Source organism: Telmatherina bonti, assembly GCF_933228915.1.
Source record: "Telmatherina bonti genome assembly, chromosome: 10".
In the NCBI taxonomy this organism is placed as follows: domain Eukaryota; kingdom Metazoa; phylum Chordata; class Actinopteri; order Atheriniformes; family Telmatherinidae; genus Telmatherina; species Telmatherina bonti.
The window spans coordinates 12,096,061-12,116,192 of NC_136628.1; the positions used below are offsets into that span (position 1 = coordinate 12,096,061).

The following is a 20,132-nucleotide window of genomic DNA, read 5'->3' on the forward strand; positions in this document are numbered from 1 at the left end:
GTGCGTTTAGACCAATCTAATGCACGCCAGTTGACATTGGAATTCTCACTGACCATGGTATAAAGTCATATAAAGCTCAGTTCTAGATCCTACAAGTAGCTGTAAAACGTTCCTTGGGATGGCAGTCAAAACAATATATTCCTTTGGTGGAATTGTTATATCAAATTTAAAGTAAATTCTCGTAAAGTAACAGTTTACCAACAGCTTTCATAAGTTGTGAGACTAAGATATTACCATTATTTACCCAGTGTTTCTTACATAAAGATTTTTTTTTTATTATTAAGAATGCACCTGGTATTTAAAATGTAATAGTTTGTAGGTAAGAAGTTATGTTTGTACAGTAATTTCCATGCTAGCAGAGCTTGCTTGTGAAAATTTGCTAATTTTACAGGCAATTTATCAAGATTATAGTCAAATTTATTTATTTGTTCAATTATTGGGTCATAATCTAAGTGGTTCTGGGCTGTTTCACTTTTGTTCATGACAAAACCCAAAAATGTGAAGGCGTTTTTTACAGGAATCCCATTTATCTCCATCATGTCACATTCATTTAGTGGCAATACCACTGATTTGCTTCAGTTCATTTTAAGTCCTGATACTTTGGAAAACATGTCTATACATTGGACCACCTTGGCAATTTTCTTATTAGATAGGAAAATTGTGTCATCTGTGAGTTGTGATTGTTTAAATTCTCTGTCTGCTGCCATTATGCCATTAAATGTACTATTTTTCATATGTGCAGTCTGTCATGTTATGTGTTCCGTAGTTTTAGTCTTGGTTTCTTGTTATGTTTTTTAGTTATGGTTTCCTGTTTTAGTTTGTAGTTTTCCTGGGTTCCTTATGTCTACTTTCCTGTTTTGCTTTCCTGTTCATTAGCACACCTGGTCTCATGAGTAAAGTTATTCCACCTGTGTCTCCTTCTGTTTGTGTATGTATATATATATATACACAACTTTCTGTTCCCAGTGGATCACTGTGTTAACGTACCTGTAGTTTCCTGTGTTAGATTGTGTTCATCCATGTTTCCCTGTGTTAGTTTAGTTCCTGGTGTTAGTTCAGTTTCCTGTTTCAGTTCTGCCTTCATTTGCGTCCTGGATTAAAACCTTCTTTATTCTGCATTCCTGACTCCCGTCTCCTGCATTTGGGTCCACACTTCTGCCACCATTATGACACAGTCATAATTTATTTAACAAGAAAAAAAAGAAAGGACTTATAGGACAACCTCGTCTTATGCCTCGATGAATGTTGAATCTGGGGGGTCGTGCCTTGGACCAGTAAAAGACTATTACAATTTTTATAGTGTTCTTACGAATCTCAAAAATCTGCCTCCAAAACTAAAACTATCCATATATTTCTGCCGGGCATGAAAACCGATTGTTCTTCATTAATAATAACCTCATTCCTATTTTTAATCTTTTGATGAAGATTATGGCAAATATTTTTGCATTGTGGTTTAGTAAAGTAATTGATTCCCATTTCCCAATACTTAAATCATCTTGGTTTTGTTTGGGGATTAATTTAATAAGACCTTGGCGAAGGGTGTGTGGAAATTCTCCTTTGTCTATGGCTTCTTCAAAAACCTCCACTAGAAAAAAGAGTAAATGCTTTCCAAATGACTTGTAAAATTATTTATGAGACCATCACTACCGGGTGACTTGATGTCTTTAAGGTAGCCAATACACGGAATGCGCATCGAGCTTAAAAACTTCTTACGGTGTGTTCAGACCAAACGTGTTTTGACCGTCAAGAGCGGCAGGTTTCCATGTAAAGTCTATGTGGAAGCGTGGCAAGGAGGCATCGAGCTTTCTCGCGTCGCGTTTTGAGCGATTTGACGCGGAATGCGCTGAAAATTTAAGAAGTTTTTTAAGTTCGATACGCATTCGTCAAAAGCCAGAGATGCAAAATCTGAACTTTGGCGCTTGACGCAGGGCGTCATCCAATCAGAGCAATCAGCTCGCAGCTCCTGGAGGATTTTTGTGGTAAACCCAGACACGGGGGTGAGATGCCCTATGACAGTGTTCCTCATCGAATTTGAGTGCGGCTCTTGTTGCATTAACAGTGAGGATCACTGCCCTATGACGGCGTTCTCTAGCTTCATTTATTAAATAAAACCATGCCGCTCTCTTTACTGCACCGCCATCATTCAAACTGACCGGAAGAAAAGCTCCGCCTTTCCCCCTCTATTTTCCGCCGCGTTTGCCGCTCGGTCCCAACAAGCGGCAGGAGCATCAGGAGCGTTTTGGGCGTCGCACACTAAAGAGGCAGTTTAGTGACCCGCGTTCAGCGTTTTGAGCGTCAAAAAGGCTCAAAACGCGTTTGGTCTGAACACGCTGTTAAATTTGCGGCGCAGAACGCGCGTCATGCCGACGCTCAAAACATGTCGCGAGAAAGCTCGACGCCCCCTTAGCGCACCTCTACATAGACTTTACATGTAAACTTGCCGCTCTTGACGCTCAAAGCGCGTTTGGTCTGAACACACCTTTAGGGTTTTTTTTGTTCATTTAGTTAGGTTTTTGTGTGTCATCCCCTTTGTCTGTTTTTGTTTGGGCTGATCAGCCACTATTTAAGTTTCCCCTTGTGTTTCAAATGTTAGGTTGGTTAGTTTTATTTTGTTGCTTGAGTTACTTCTGTTGCAAGATTTTGGATTATAGTTTTGATAAGTTGACCTCTTTTATGGGTCTGATTTACTCATTTATGTTAAAATAACTCTTTCTTTTTTGGGTCATAATAAAAAAAACCCAAAAAACTATTTTTGATCTTTAAACTTGTGCCTGACTGTTCTTCACTGCTCCGCCCATCACAGCCAGTATTTTTCAATAATATGCTGTCTCCCTCTTAAATCGTTTATTTTGTAACAGTGTTTTATTTAACTTTCAATAATCTCTACTGGAGCTGTAATTTACATGGAGCCACGTTAGCCTTCATAATAAGAACTTGGTGGTCTGTTAAAACTGCAGGCTCTACTAGAACTGATTCCACACTATTCTCAGTGTCATATGAAATCAACTAGAAGTCTAACAGAGATTGCTGCAATTTGTCCTGTTATGACTATATGTATGAGTTTTGATTTGGGTTTCGGTGTATCCAAATATCAACAAGGTCCATTCTGCTATAAATATTGTTCAGTTCACACAATAATTTTGTCTTTGATGGCCATCTGTCCACAGAAACTTTCAAAACTGAATTCAAATCTGCACCCCATAAAATCTTGGCCGTCGGAAACAATAATAGCAGCTGATTTGTTTTATCTTCAGTTATAGAAAATACAATTTTGTTATTTTGAGTTACATTGGAGGGATATCTATTAATAATGACAAATTGAGATTGTTCTAAAATTCTAAAAATTTTAATGTATGAAATGCATGTATTTAAAAAAATTTAAACGTCTTGCTATATAGTTCTGCATGTCGGCCTATGTATTAACTTTTTATCCATTAAAACTACATTATTAAATGGCCATATATGGCATTTATATTGGCTAATACAGCATGTAAATAACTGATCCTGCTCTCCTGATGCATGCTGTTAGATGTCAGACAGTCCATCATGCATGACTAAATGCTGCTGCTAAAAAGACATGAAGAGGTGCATCAACATCTCTGATGCCGCGACGAGGATGCACCTCTTCACGTCTTTTTAGCAGCGCTTTTGATTTTGAGGACGTACAATACCAACTAGGTAGGCTGCAGAACACATTTTTAAAAGGCACGAGTCTTCTGGGGAGCATGGATGAGCAATATCTGTCTCTAGGCAACTGTGACTGTCCTACATGGAGGCGCAGAAGGGAGGAGGGCGGGACCTGCGCAGATTCTGCCTAAAAAGACATTTTTTCTGGCTGTTGTATTTTCTGTTTTATTTTGTTAATAATTTTTATATTGAGTGTTGATGTGCGTGACTGACGTAGGCTGTTGGAAAGTTATGAAAATATGGAATGAAGTGCGTCCTTCATTGCTTCAGTCCGGGACGCAACATTTGTGTATCAATTAAAGGACTATTTTACGGAACGGGTGGCAACCCTAGTAGTACTAGCCTACTGAATAGTCATTCACTACACCACACAATGAAGGTCGGATGCTGCAAACTAAGTCTATGGTTGGTCAGTATGTTGAGATTTTTGAAGATTACTTCTAGATTAAAGACAAGATAATATTGATAAAGTTGCATGGGCCAGGCCAAATGCTGTGAAAATACATATTTCACAGAGGAAAAGCGTAATAGTAATACACTTAAATGAGTCTGGTAATAAGCTAAATAAGTTTAAATTAGACATAACTTATGTTTTAAGGAGCTTTTAGTTTATGTATTTACTTTTCAATGTTATTTATCATATCCATGTTAATGCCATGAGGCTTGAAGTTCATAAAAGTGTGTCCATGGCATTTTGAATTAGGCAAATGTGGATTTGATTTAGAATTTGCTGTGTTTGATTTTGTTATTTCTGTGCAATAAAACTATTGATCTACATATCAATTTATAGAACTACATATAAGTATCAGCCATGGTTTTGTCCCATATTTGCATTGTATGAGAAACTGACAGCCACTCATTAAGGGAGTAGCAGCACTTATTTTGTTCCACTTAGAGCACAGCTTGTAACCCTTTGCTGTGCACCACTGCCGCTGTTGGTAAACCAGCACACCACCATGCAGCCTCAATCTGAATACTTCAGAAGCATTATACCTCTGCTTCGATACAAGTGCTCACACTTCCTGTTGTGTTACCGTAGGTGTAGTGAGTAATACAGTCTCTGGGTTTTGGCTCCCACACCCTTTACCAGTTGGTGGCGGTAATACACATTCTCGTTGTTTTCCAACCGCCAATGAAATGACAGAAGTAGAAGAAGCGGAAAAAAAGAAAACAAAAATGCGAGGTCACGCGTCAGAAGAAGGATCAAAACAGATCGAGACCTTTTAACCAAGACAAACGCCGTCACGAGAAGGGGTGAGAATTTCTCCTGTGGTGTGTTTGGGTAATTCAGTAATTGCTGATATTCCCTGGAAAATGTGTGGTTGTGATTTTTGGTGCTTACGGTTTAAGGCTGCAATGCCAACAGTGTCCTTCACAGTTGCACTGTTTCTCAATGTTTCTAGTTTGAAGCAAAACTTTAACTCGATTAGACATTTTTCTGATCTACTGCATGTAATTATAGTTATAACATGGAAGAGTTTCACGTTCTTATAAACGATCACGTTATAATGTAATACGGTCCAAGTGTTTATTTATATTATACGGCTGACAGCTCAACGCTTCTGTATTTATTGGCGACCAAACAAAAGAGACGTATCTGACTAAGCACACTGAAAATAGGTATTTAAAAGGAGCAGCAGGTCTCGGCGTTGAAGTGGCCATCAATCACCCCCTGAAAAGGCTGGACAGTCTGCAATAAACCAGTTAAATTGGGTTATGATGCAGCATAATATAATACAAAAACTATAACGGTCCATCCATCTATTTTCTTCACCGCGTAGTCAGTCAGTGGTGTAGTGGTCCCGCAAGAAGGGGGTACACTTCGACGAGACTGAAGTTAGCTTCTGATTCGCTGCTTCCGATCATATATGAGTATATGAAAAGATGGACGTAACCTTCGTGACGTCACCTATAGAGTGTTTCTCAATTCAGGGTCTGCACACTTCAAAGTGTGTGTGTGTGTGTGTGTGTGTGTGTGTGTGTGTCGTGGGTGGTTGGTTGGAGGGGCAGACGGACTATTTCCATCAGTAACGTGCAGTGAGGTTCAAGGCTGGTGAGGCACTGACAGAGTCAGATTTACAATTGTAAGAACTGGAAAAAAAAACAGCACCTTTCCACACAGCCAGTCTTTGCTTGTACCACTCAGTTTGAAAAGAACGACTCTTTGACTTAGTTTGAAGCAAACCTTTTAGCTCCGGCGTTGGTCTTCCATCACGTATCACCTTCTGTTTGGACTGGAAATCAAGTTTTGAGACACTTTTTAGTGTTGAAATATAATCCTACATAATGAGATGGATCAGGCGGAGCATTAATTAGCCGCCGGTGTCGTGAAATATCTGTGGAAGATTAATCTGTGTTTTCCAAGGTGCAGTATGCCAGGATCAGGGGCGGATTTACCATTAGGCAAAGCTAAGCCATTGCTTAGGGCCCCCAGTTCTTTAGGGCCCCATAAAACTTGTCATACACTTATGGTTATTTATTACGTAGTTACTTATTACTAACAAAAATTATGTTTTTGATTAAAATGCATTCGCTAAACTGTAAGCAGAATGATTATTATAGTATGTGTGTCTTGGGGCCCCCCTTCAGGTATATAGGACCGCGTACTAATACCTAATGTGATCTCTGTTTGTGTGATGTCAGTGAGTTGATCTGTAACTTAAAGAATGACTCGTCACAATAAATGATCAGTTCGTACCATCGAGTGAAGCAACCCTTCCCTGTCATTATACACGGTCCTCTCGGTCAGGAAAGAGACTTTTACACTGGCTGTTTGTTAGCAACACAAAAAATATACAGTAGTGGAGTAGAAAGTGTAATATTCACCATAGGGCCCCATGTCTACCTTTGCCTGGGGCCCCAAATCTCTTAAATTCGCCACTGGCCAGGATCTGTGTCCCCAGCCAAATGCATTTATATCCTGCCAGTATGTGTTTGCATATATATATTCTTTATATAAAGCCTTAAAACTGCAGCAAACACGAGGAATGTATGTATTCTATTAAAAAGTTTAGACAGGGGATATTAATTCTTGCAGACACTGAGCCTGCCAGAATCCGTATCCCCTACCTACCTTTATATCATATTGTAAATATATGCATCACATGTTTTGAGCTATTGACAATTTATATCATGCCTAATATCTTCAGTTAACATGAGGAAGTTTGGACTTTAACCACAAAAGTTTGACAGGGGATACAAATTCAGGCAGACACTGTGCCTGCCAGAATCCGTATCCCCTTTAACAACACAAATTGCATGTTACCAAATTATGCTATTCTTTTTTTTTGTTGTCGTTATTATGAGAAGGTTTCCTCTTTATTAATAAACAGTAGGTCGGAAAAATATTCCATCTGGAAGATTGACATACACGCTTAACATAATGTTGTTTTTCTGTGTGCAATAAAAATGATTTTATTTGAAGTTATTGTGGTTAAAACAGAACTTTTTAATACAATGACAAAGTTGTGTTTTTTGGGAAAATATAAATTGGCCATTAGTTATCCATCAACCTATTTGATGTGTAGTTTCGCCAGTTTTTACGACCTGGGATGATGTTCTAATTAGTTATGCAAATTAGGTGAGGTAAACTGTTAAAATCCGGTTACTGCTGTAAATATGAGGAAATATGAGGACGAAATATGGTAGGATATAATATAAGCCCTGTTATCTGATGGCAGGGCTCATATGATCTCCTACCATCATGTGTTTTGGTAGATAAATACCTTATATCAAGTCCAGTTCCTGCTGTTAATATGGGGAAGCTTGGTCTTTATTTGCCAAAGTTACCGAGGGGATACGAATTCTGGCAGCAGTCTGCTAGAATCTGTATCCCCTGATAACAGGGCTTATATGATATCCTACAATCATGTGTTTTGGTAGATAAATACCTTATATCAAACCTAAATACTGCTGTAAATATGGGGAAGTTTGGTCTTTATTTGCCAAAGTTACCCAGGGGATACAGATTCTGGCAGACTGTCTGCCAGAATCGTTGAACAAACCGTTTCCATTTTTTTCCCCCTAGAAAACGAAAAATGACAGAACGGCTTGTTTTTGGTTTCTGCTGGTGCCTTTTGTACCCAGATGGATAACAGTTCTACGTTTTGAATGTAGACATGTAAAATTGTTTGTAAAAACATTTGGTGAATGAGACTCAAGACTTCCGGTACATAAGATCAAGGCGGAATTGAGCAAAACACCGCAAAACTGTTAATAAGTGAAAGATCTTGAGAATCAGATTTATGTCCTTGCAAGGTATTTTCTGCAACATTATTTAGTTGATATCCTACTTCAAACTACAGCTGGGGATTTCAAAGAATATTGGATACTGACTATTTGTTTCTGTCTTCTGCAGAGACCAACTCACTGGGGAGAAGCTATGCAGCACCAGAAGGATGAGAGAAAGACTTTTTATGGAGGGAGCCTCATCACAGAAGAAGGTGAGACAGCATCAGTTTTGTGAACACTGACTTATTTTATAAAATAAGTATCAGTACAATTGTAAATAAGTGACAAAGCAACATAATCACTTAACCTACTTTGGGTTTTTTCCCAGCACCAAATAATGTAAACCACAGTTTGCGATAATGCATTTACCATATGAACAAGGGGGGGTACATCCGAACACATTATGAGCAGACTTATTGGCCTGACAGTCAGGTTAAAATTTTACAAAAATAACATTATTACCCGATGCATCCACTTGAAGACAGACGTGTCCATGAAGCCCTTTGTCTTCCTCCTCTGAGCTGCATCTGGCTCAAAGCTGTATGGCTGGATAAATCCAATTGTAACCTTCATTTTTGCTGCACTGGTAATGTTGAATTGTGGAGGCCGCGAGCTAGCATGCAGTGCTATTCCTCGTCGACAGGGGTGGATGAGATTTTTTACTTAAACACAGCTGAGAACATTTTTAAAAAGCTAAAAAGAACAGTTGAAGTTAACAGTTAAACTGTTGAATTGTTCACCAAATTTATAAAAAAAAAAACCCAAAAACCTAAATTAAAAACAAATAAAGAAACAGTAGCATGAATGTCTTATAGGAGGTGTAAATACTTACTGAAAGCTTTAGGTTTTAGCATCAACACTACCTATTAGCATGAGCTCTTCCACACAAATAACATCTTTTTCTTAAAAATATTATTAAAGGTGTCATAACCTGGTCTTTTCATGTCTCCACTGTCCTATAAGTGTTTTCAAATAATTGTTTAAAAACTAATTAAACGAAAACATTTTTTTAAAAAGTGCTTGTTCTGACCCATAATTCATAACAAAACTTTTCTCATAAGATTTTATTCTAGATGTGATCAACATGGATGTCAGTTTAAAAAATGTTAATGAAGTGCGAGCTGATTGATCGCTGAAAGTCCAGCGTCGGAAGGGGAGCCCAGTACGTCTGATGCTAAAAACAAATGCTCGTCATAGCAAGCTAACCTGACAGCAGCAGCTTTATGAATTCAGCCATTTATGTTTGAACCCCACTGAGCCTGAGAGAGAAGATACCGAGATGATAGAAGGAGCACGTTTACTACAAACAGTCTCTGAATGGTAAAGTCATCATTTTAATGTCTGCTCACCTTGCCTGTAAACTAAGTCAGATTGGATGATGACAATGAGGCATGTTGTTCATGTTAATACGTATCAGTTTTAGTCTGTGCTGGACCATTTTTTTAAAACTATGAATGTACTTTTTATAAAATCTGAAATTAGATACGTAAAAAATGAACTAATGTTGACCACTGCATCAATTCAATTCAATGCAACTTTATTTATACAGCGTCAAATCACAGCAATGCCATCTCAAGACACTTTACAGACAGGGAAAAAAAAAACATATTGAAAGCTGTTCCATAATGGCCTATATAAGAAAACCAACAGATTGAGTTGGAAGATCCAACTCAATCTCAAATCTCCCATCCTGAGCAAGCACACTGGCAACAGTGGAAAGGAAAAAAACTCCCTTTTACCAGGAAGGAAACCTCTGGCAGAACCCGGCTCAAGGACAGGCAGCCATCTGCCTCCGCTGTGTGGGGGGAAGAGGACAGAAAGACAATAGACAGGAACTGCTACTCCCGGCCAGGGAGACCTGCTGAGACAGGAGACATACATGTTAATGATGCAACACTGTTATTGGGGGGTGGGGATAAAAGAGAGCAATAAAGAGAGAGAAAAGAAGCTCAGGAAATGTCCCTCAGCAGTCTAAACCTATAGCAGCATAACTAAGGAATGCTAATGATCACCAACTATAGGACTTATCAAAAAGATAAGTCTTCAGCCTAGTCTTAAAGGTGGGGAGGGTGTCTGCTTTCCTAACACTAACTGGGAGCTTATTCCATAAAAGAGGGGCCTGATAACCAAAGGCTCTGCCTCCCGCTCGGCTCTTTGAGACTCTGGGAACCACAAGTAAGCCTGCAGTCTGCGAACAAAGTACTCTGCTTGGTATATAAGGAACAATGAGGTCTTTGATATATAGTGGTGCCTGGTTGTGGAGGGCTTTATATGTAAGGAGAAGGATTTTAAATTCTATTCTAGATTCAACAGGCAGTCAATGAAGAGAGGCTAAAACTGGAGAAATATGATCTCTCCTGCTGGTTCTGGTCAGGACTCTGGCTGCAGAATTCTGGATCAGCAAAAGGCTTTTCAGGGCATATTTAGGACAGCCCAGTGATAGAGAGTTACAGTAATCTAGTTGTTCTGAATTTCCCCAAAATCCCCTCTAGAAAGCAGTGTTGTACTGTTTGAGTCAGGCATTATTAAGGACAGTTTAATCGGTTGTGGGTCCTTAGAGGTCCTTATTCAGCCATCTTGTAAGTGTGATTATAATTCCATGTTGAGCAGGCAACACAGATACAGTGGGTGTTTCTCAATTCAGGGTCTGCACCACACTTCCAAGTGCGCAGACTACATAGGCAAGGAAGTGTTCTACGTCGTCTGCACACACCGAAGTGCACTTACTCCCAGTTAAATGAGACGGCCTCTCTAGTGGACGAGGATTACCTATAGTGCTCCGGTCCTCCATTGCCTGGCAACTACATATGCCAAGTTTATCTAATTACTGATCCATTCTTCCACAAAAAGACACAAAAATACTTTTTAAAATGACAGAAAATAGTGCCAGTAATTTAAATTAGATCTATTTTCATTTTCCTTTGTGTCTACATGACAAACATGAGGAGGAGGCGGTTTAGACAAACTCTCCTCTGGCTTACAGCTCATCCTGTCAAGCTGACGTTAACTTCAGTGGAAAAATAATCCTTTTTAGACACATATGCAGTCGTCCTCATATGTATTCATACCCTCCCATTAAAGAAGGAGAAAAACTGCTGCCTGGGAAATGAGCTGAAATTGACAAAAGTAATAATAAGTAATAATGTAAATTGCTTTGGATAAAAGGGTCTGCTAAATGCCTGTAGAATAGAAATACAATATAATAATTCTGGTTCAACAGAAAGAATTTTTAAAAAGCAAACCATGATAATGGTTTATGATAACATAAAATATGTTATTTTATCATAATGGTTTGGATTTGTTTGTTTGTTTTTCTTTAACTTGATTAAATGACAGTGCCTTATATCACTGAATTATAATTTAGCACATTTTTAATTATTGTTCCTTATTTCAGTCTCCAGCTATTTGAATGACTGATAAATTCAGCCTTTTCTTTAATGAAAAGGGACGAAGACATCTAGGGACGACTGGAATGAAATTTATATGTGGTTATTGGACACAATACCGCTGTCCTCCCAGCTTGTCTCCTGGGACAAATATGTGTGTGTTTATACATAAAATAAATAAATAAACGGTCTTGCTTGTGTGGTACCTGCACCAGTGCTCTGCTGCTCATTCTTTTCTGTCAGGAGCGCAATGAATTCTGGGATAGGAGAGGGTGCATAGGATACATCTCTTGTATCCTTCGTTTTAAGCTAATCTGGAGCCAAACAAAGTGCGGATTTGAAGGGTGGACTCGAAGGAGCCTTTGAATTGGGACAGCACTTGGCGCGCCACTATGACGCATGCAGCTGACAAATCCGCACTTCGAAGTGTGCAGAACCTGAACTGAGAAACACCCATTGTATGTGTGCTTGAACTACAGTAAGTCGCATAACTGTCATGTTAAGTTGAATGCCTTTTCTAGTTCTGTTCTTAGTCATTATGCGAGTCGCAGTGAGATATTTACTATTGTTTAGACATGTGTGTCAAAGTTTAAATGTTTGGGTTTACGCTAATGCTGCTAAGCTAAGTGAAGCTGGAAGAGCTAATCTGTTGATGGTATTTATGTTCTTGTTAACAATACTAATTATAATACAGATTTTATTCATCTTTTTATCATTTCAGAACCATACATACACACAAAGGTATACCTCCAGGTAGCTACGGTACATACCTGTGTAGGCTCACCTGAACTATACCGAGGTGTGATAGCCTGGTTGCCGGCTCTCTAAGTTGTACTGAGTCAAGCTGCCATTGAAGACAGCGGAAGCATAACCTCTGCCTGGTTCATTGCTCTCTAACCGGGGCTCACTGCAGATGAGGGGCTAACGTATTACTGCTTACAGTCATTAATTCTTTACACTAGTCTTGAAGTCATAAAAGCATGAACAAGTTTTTCTGCATCATTCTGAGACAGAATGTCTCTAATTTTGGCTATATTACATAAATGAAAGAAGGCTGTTTTAGTAACCTGCTTAAAATGTGGGCCAAAGGACAGGTCAGAGTCAACTATAACTCCAAGGTTTCTCACTGTAGCACTGGAAGCTAAAGTAACGCCATCCAGGTTCATTACAAAACTGGAAAATTTATCTCTGAGTTTTTCAGATCCAAAGAGAATTACTTCAGTCTTCTCTGAGTTTAAGAGGAGAAAATTTCTAGTCATTCAAGTCTTTATGTCTATGAGACAATTTTGTAGCCTATTGGGCTGATTTGTTTCATCTGGTTTAAAGGATAAGTATATCTGAGTATCATCTGCATAACAATGAAAGTTTATTCCATGTTGTCTAATAATTTTGCCTAATATTGTTGTCTAATATTCTGAAGATTATTGGGCCAAGTACAGAACCTTGAGGAACTCCATGACTTACTGTAGTTTGTGAGGAGGACTTGTCATTTACATGAACAAACTGAAGTCTATCAGATAAATGTGATTTAAACCAGCTCAAAGCTGTACCTATAATTCTAACCACCTGTTCTAGTTTCTGTAACCGAATTTTATGATCGACTGTATCAAATGCAGCGCTGAGAGAAGCAAGATAAGTACGAACAGAAGTCCTTAGTCTGAGGCCATAAGAAGGTCATTAGTAACTTTCACCAATGCCGTCTCAGTGCTATGATGAGCTCTAAATCCTAACTGAAACTCTTCAAATAGATTATTTCTGCTCAGGTGGGCATGTAGCTTAGGGGCGCAGACTGCCAGTCCTTTAGGTCTGGTGTTCACCTGAGATGAGAATCTGATATTAAAACAAATGCTATGAATGAGAACTTTAGGTCACTCACGTAACCAGAGTAGCATTAGTGAGATGTCTCACGAGACAGCCCTTCTTGCTGGGCGAAGAGATGCTTATTTTGAATGATGCTATGTCGTAGCACAGGCTGTTTTAAGGTAGTGTCACGTGAGCATCACCATCACCAGCCAATCAGGACCATGCAGGGAGGAGTATCCCATATTAAGACATCTCACTAACGATACTCTTTGGAACCGGGTTTGAGTGCGTATCCTAAAGTTTTTAGACACATAATTTTAAAGTCAGCTACAACCTAATCATGTCCTGGACTTGAAAGAAGTTGAACACACTTATTTTAAATTGGGGACCCACTGAATTTTCCAGGGGACCAACTCAAAGTGCTACCTGTGAGTCACTCGGTCTGTCACAAACCACCGAATCAATAAAAACAAACAAAAAAAAAAAATCGGTCAAAATTGTCAGGAACCCTGGCCACTTTTTTGTTGCAGCGCTGTTTAATGTTTGTTGATGGATAAGATTGAGGTGGTAGTAAGCTTTTCTTCTGGACAAGGTTTTCCCTGCAACACTAAATATTTTCTACAACATTGCTCGTCTTGTTGGCTGAGGCTTTGTGCATTTAAAGATGTGACTTTGGATAACCTCTGAGGTGGAGAAGATGGAATTTTTATCTGCTGCATGGTCTTGAAATCGAACGTTATCTTTTTATTTCAGTGTTCCCTGCAGATGATGATGGGCAGGCGAATAGTGTCTCAAGTTTCCCAATGATGATATCTACTGTGAAGAGTGAAGATTATGAAAAAGAACTTCAGCCTTGGTTATATTCAACTCTCCTTCATCAAACCCAAATTGAAGGCAACACAGACATAGAAGGTCTGATCAACTACCCAGCTGAACAGAATAAATCAGAACCTGATGAAGAAGACTGTGGAGGACCAGAACTAACCAGTACTCCAGATCTAAATACTTATTTACAACCAAAAAGTGACAGAAAGGTTTCAGGTTCTTCAGAGATTAAACAATTGTCACATATTGGAACTGAAAGAAAAGGTGGTGATAAAACATGGAATATCAGCAGGGCACATGGATCAGATGTAAACACTGATGTGACCATAAAATCACCTGGCTCTGAATGTGATGAACAGTTTAACTCCCAAAGATCTTGTCAAAGACATTCAACAAAAAGGTCTGTCAGCTGTTTCAACAATGAGAAATCTTCAAAAACTTTGCAACATGTAGATTTACAGAAAAGAATCCACTTAGGCAAAAAAAAAGTCACATGCGATATTTGTAATAAAATCTGTCTTCATATAGGGGCTCTTCGGATGCACATGAGAATCCACACAGGTAACAAACTATTCAGCTGTGACGAATGTGGACAAAGATTAAGTCGAAAGACCGGCTTAAAACAACATATGAGAATCCACACAGGAGAAAAACCATTCAGCTGTGATGAATGTGGACAAAAATTTAGTCAAAAGTCTGGCTTAAAACAACACATGAGATTCCACAAAGGAGAAAAACCATTCAGCTGTGATGAATGTGGACAAAGATTTAGTCACAAGACCAGCTTAAACCAACACATGAGGATCCACACAGGAGACAAACCATTCAGCTGTGATGAATGTGGACAAAGATTTAGTCACAAGACCAGCTTAAACCAACACATGAGAATCCACACAGGAGACAAGCCATTCAGCTGTGATGAATGTGGAGGAAGATTTCGTCAAAAGACAAACCTAGACGAGCACATGAGAATCCACAATGGAGACAAACCATTCAGCTGTAATGAATGTGGACAAAGATTTACTCGAAAGCCACACTTAAACCGACACATGAGAATCCACACAGGAGACAAACCATTCCACTGTGATGAATGCGGACAAAGATTTAGTCGAAAGACAAGCTTAAATGACCACATGAGAATACACACAGGTGACAAACCATTCAGTTGTGATGAATGTAAACAAAGATTTAGTTTTAAGTCAAACTTAAAACAACACATGAGAATGCACACAGGAGACAAGCCATTCTGCTGTGATGAATGTGGACGAAGATTAAGTGACAAAAAAAGCTTAAACCAACACATGAGAATCCACACAGGAGCGAGACCATTTTTCTGCGAGGTTTGTGGTAAATTATTTAGGCGGCATGAAACATTAAAAGGACACATGCAAGTCCATTTAAATTAGAAGCTGCACCTAAGCAAATTTGTAAACACTGTGTTGTGTACACTGTAATTCTGTGCTGGTTAGAACTTCACAAGGGTTTCCTATGATAGTTGCTAAAGGAAGAGTTTCAGCCGAAAAAGTCTGACACAAACTCTGACCATCTCCTAACTGAGCCCCAAGATTCTCCGTTCAGCCTCTATTAATCACAATTTTAATTCACCTTTTTCTGTGTTTTTGATCAGATACCGTACATTTTAATAAACTATCCTAAAATTACAGAACCGAGTAAACAAAACCAAAACCATCAACCAACCTCTCATCCAGCCTACACTAACCTCTCACTTCATGGTGAGCTGTAATTCAGGTGGTGAACAGGCAGTTGAAGGAATATATTCTTATTTTTTACTCTGTTTTATTCATATTTACTCATTTGTATTATTGTATTACTCAGTTTCTCTTTATAGGTATGATCTCTCCAACTTCTCATCAGAACCCTGGGACAGCTCATTGATGAGGTATTGCAGTAATCCAATCTTAAAGTAGTAAAAACATTAACTCATTATTCTGCATCAGTATGAGGCTAGATATCACTGATTTTTGCAATATTACATATGTGAAAGAAGGTGGTTCTAGAAACCTGTTTTAAATGCAAGCCCAATGATAAATCCTGATCAAAACGAGTCCAAGGTTCCTCACTGTTGTAGTGGAAGGCAGATGAATGTTATCCATTTTAATTACGTAACTAGATAATTTAGTCCTGAGTTTTTTCAGGTCCAAAGACAACAACCTTGGTCTTGTCTAAATTTAGCAAAACAAAGTTCAGTCATCAGGTCTTTATGTCTAGAACATCTTTGTAATCTAACAAACTTAAGTAAATCTGGGTATAAATCTGAGTATCATCTGCATAGCAATGAAAGTTTATGCAGTCTAATTATATTACCTAAGGCATACATGTCAAACACAGGCCCACACTAAAATTATATTTGGCCTGCGAGATGATGTCAAATATGTGGTATGTTTGGCCCACCGATCCATTATACAGCGCACGTACCCCTAACACTACAAATCCCACAATGCTGTCTTGGTGAGCTAGACTCCAGACCGGAAATCCCCCCCCCCCCCCCCCCACCTCGAAATGCTCAATTTGCAGCTTCAGGGCGCGTGCACGTTATCATTATTACAACGCCATGAAGGCTTTTAGAACCAAGTTGCGCTGGTGGGAGACTCAGATGCAGCGAAGAAACGTGGCTCATTTTTTTCTGATGCCAAGTCATGAAAGAGCAGTAAAAAAAAATCTGTGTTGCCTTTTGCACAGTTTACCCGACAATTTGCCGAAGCCAAAAAATGTAGATTTGAACTTTTTAGCAACCCGTTTGCTGTTGACATGAAAAGCGCACCAACCAACCTCCAAATGGGGCTTATTGAGATACCTAGTAATGACATGCTCAAGTCAAAGTATGACTGCTGGTACTGCGCAATTTACTCCTTACTTCCCCGACATGCTGCCCCAACTCCATGCCTAAGCTGCGAAAATGGTCTCTTATGTTCGGCACTATATATCTGTGTGAGCAACTGTTTTCTTTAATGAAGATGAACAACACACCACACAGGAGTCATCTCACTGATGAACACCTTCATTCAGTCCTGAGGATTTCCTCAGCTCAGAGCCTGACTCTACAAACTGATGCACTTGCATATAAAAAGCGATGCCAAGTATCTGGATTGGACCCATGTGCATTATCAGAGTAAACAGAAGCAAACCAAACTGGATAAATATAATTTTATTTACTGAAGACATGGGCCGTTCAAAGTTGAAAGAGATAACTGTTATAGTTTTTTAGGTGTTGGCCTTGATGGCCTGTGTTGAAAAGATTTAGGTTACAATTAAGATGACTACAAAGTTCCAGATATAGAGGCCTGATATTTATTTCAGTTGTTTTTTAAAAAAAAAAAAAATCAGTTCTGTGTTCAGTGTTTAAGCAAAACTAGGCACAACTATTATTTAATATATGAAAATGTTTAATATAGTACTGTATCTCAAAGACAAGAAAAACATGAAAAATAGCTGTCACTTTCTGAATAAAAAAAATTAGATTGGTCCTCGACTTTGTTCCTCTTTTTAATTTTGGCCCTCTGTGAATTTGAGTTTGATACCCCTGACCTAAGGAAAGCATGTATAATATGAAAGGTCCAAGTACAGAACCTTGTGGAACTCAGTGACTTGCTCTGATTTGTGAGGAAGACTAATTGTTTACATTAAAAAACAGAGAAGTCTGTGTAAAATGCACTGTCTCACTGATTATGACTGTAAAGCTTTTATGCTCTTCGGTAACCACTGCATTGCCAGATGTTTAATAGACAACAAAATGTAAAGTAGTCTGTAGATATCCCACTTTTTTGTTATGTAAATACATTTTATTATTGAACAAAAAAATGCAGAACATAAACTGTTAAGCCAGAGGTTCCGTTTTAAATTAAAAAGGGGTACAAAGAGAATATGAAAGCTTTTAAGTATACAGATAAATCAAAGAATCTTTACTTGTGTATACGTGCATAAATTTCTCCATCAGTTGAAGTATCAGTGAGAAATGAGGGAAGAATTTTTCCAAAATATACTTGGTTTTTAAGAAAATTGAGTTTTCAAGATCTAATGCTGGTGCTGGATTGGAAGTGTTCTTGTGAAAACATTGTAAAGCTCGGCTTGCCGTCAGCCCATTCCTTTTTATGAATGTGAAACTTTCCTTTGAGTCTAACAAGTTGTACAAAAAACCCAAGCCCTTCCACGTTATTTTCAAAATAAAGAAAAACGTCAATTCAATTCAACTTCAATTCAACTTTATTTATATAGCGTCAAATCACGACAATGCCATCTCAAGATGCTTTACAGACAGAGGGGAAAACATAATGAAGGCCAATTCATAACAGCCTATATAAGGAAACCAACAGATTGAGTTGAGTCCAACTCAATCTCCCGTCCTGAGCAAGCACACTGGCAACAGTGGGAAGGAAAAAAACTCCCTTTTAACAGGAAGGAAACCTCCGGCAGAACCCGGCCCAAGGACAGGCAGCCATCTGCCTCCGCTGTGTGGAGGGAAGAGGACAGAAAGACAACAGACAACAGGAACTGCTACTCCCGGCCAAGGAGACCTGCTGAGACAGGAGACATACATGTTAATGATGCAACACTGTTATTGGCGGGGTGGGGATAAAAGAGAGAGATAAAGAGAAAAAGAAAGAAGCTCAGTGTATCAGGAAATGTCCCTCAAAAGTCTAAGCCTATAGCAGCATAACTAAGGAATGCTAATGATCACCAACTATAGGACTTATCAAAAAGATAAGTCTTCAGCCTAGTCTTAAAGGTGGGGAGGGTGTCTGCTTTCCTAACACTAACTGGGAGCTTATTCCATAAAAGAGGGGCCTGATAACCAAAGGCTCTGCCTCCTGCTCGGCTCTTTGAGACTCTAGGAACCACAAGTAAGCCTGCAGTCTGCGAACGAAGTACTCTACTTGGTATATAAGGAACAATGAGGTCTTTGATATATAGTGGTGCCTGGCTGTGGAGGGCTTTATATGTAAGGAGAAGGATTTTAAATTCTATTCTAGATTCAACAGGCAGCCAATGAAGAGAGGCTAAAACTGGAGAAATATTATCTCTCCTGCTGGTTCTGGTCAGGACTCTGGCTGCAGAATTCTGGATCAGCAAAAGGCTTTGCAGGGCATATTTAGGACAGCCATTGTGACAGACATTGTGTATTCCTGACCAGAACCAGCAGGAGAGATAATATTTCTCCAGTTTTAGCCTCTCTTCATTGGCTGCCTGTTGAATCAAGAATAGAATTTAAAATCCTTCTCCTTACATATAAAGCTCTCCACAGCCAGGTTCACAAAAGCGTGAACCAGTTTTTCTGCATCACTCTGAGACAGAATTTCCCTAATTTTGGCTATATTACGTAAATGAAAGAAGGCTGTTTTAGTAACCTGTTTAATATGTGGGCCAAAGGACAGGTCAGAGTCAACTATAACTCCAAGGTTTCTCACTGTACCACTGGAAGCTAAAGCAATGCCATCCAGGTTCATTACAAAACTGGAAAATTTCGTTCTGAGTTTTTCAGATCCAACGAGAATTATTTCAGTCTTATCTGAGTTTAAGAGGAGAAAATTTCTAGACATCCAAGTCTTTATGTCTATGAGACAATTTTGTAGCCTACGTCCTTCTCTTGCAGATGTATGTACGGAATGTTCTGTTTTCCTTTCAATAAAATTCTACACATTAATCAACAACAATTTACAACAATTTAGTGAACAAACAGTGATAAAACAAACTTTCAATAATTTCTTCATCCAAGTTGCAAAAACTGCAAGAGTAATCCATGTCAATATGAAATCTTTTTAAAGTTTTTTTTACCGGATGTATTTTTTGTAAAAAAAAAACAACCAAAAACAAAACAACTTCCTTAATTTTATTGTTAGGGCTAAATTTATCATTCATCAACCACATCTTTTTCCAATCAATATCATTAAAGAGAAAGGTCTGAAAGATTTTAGCAGAAAGGACCATTACATTTACAAAAAGATTGCAAATGTATACTGCTAAAAAAAAATAAAGCAACACGAAAGTAACATGTTGTAGATCTGAATTAATGAAATATTTGTATTAAATACTTTGTTCTTTCCATAGTTGAATGTGCTGACAACAAAATCACACAAAAATGATCAATGAAATTCAAATGTATCAACCCATGGAGGTCTGGATTTGGAGTCACACTCAAAATTAAAGTGGAAAAACATTACAGGCTGATCCAACTTTGATGTAATG

General features: G+C 38.6%; 1 long non-coding RNA gene across 1 annotated transcript; it reads left to right on the plus strand.

Annotated features, from left to right (window-relative positions):
• The first annotated feature begins 4,840 nt into the window (after positions 1 to 4,840).
• Positions 4,841 to 18,223, plus strand: LOC306761172. Its single transcript, XR_013771468.1, has 3 exons — positions 4,841 to 4,941; positions 8,045 to 8,129; positions 13,860 to 18,223. It is a non-coding gene; the product is annotated as an uncharacterized lncRNA (long non-coding RNA).
• The last annotated feature ends 1,909 nt before the right edge of the window (positions 18,224 to 20,132 follow it).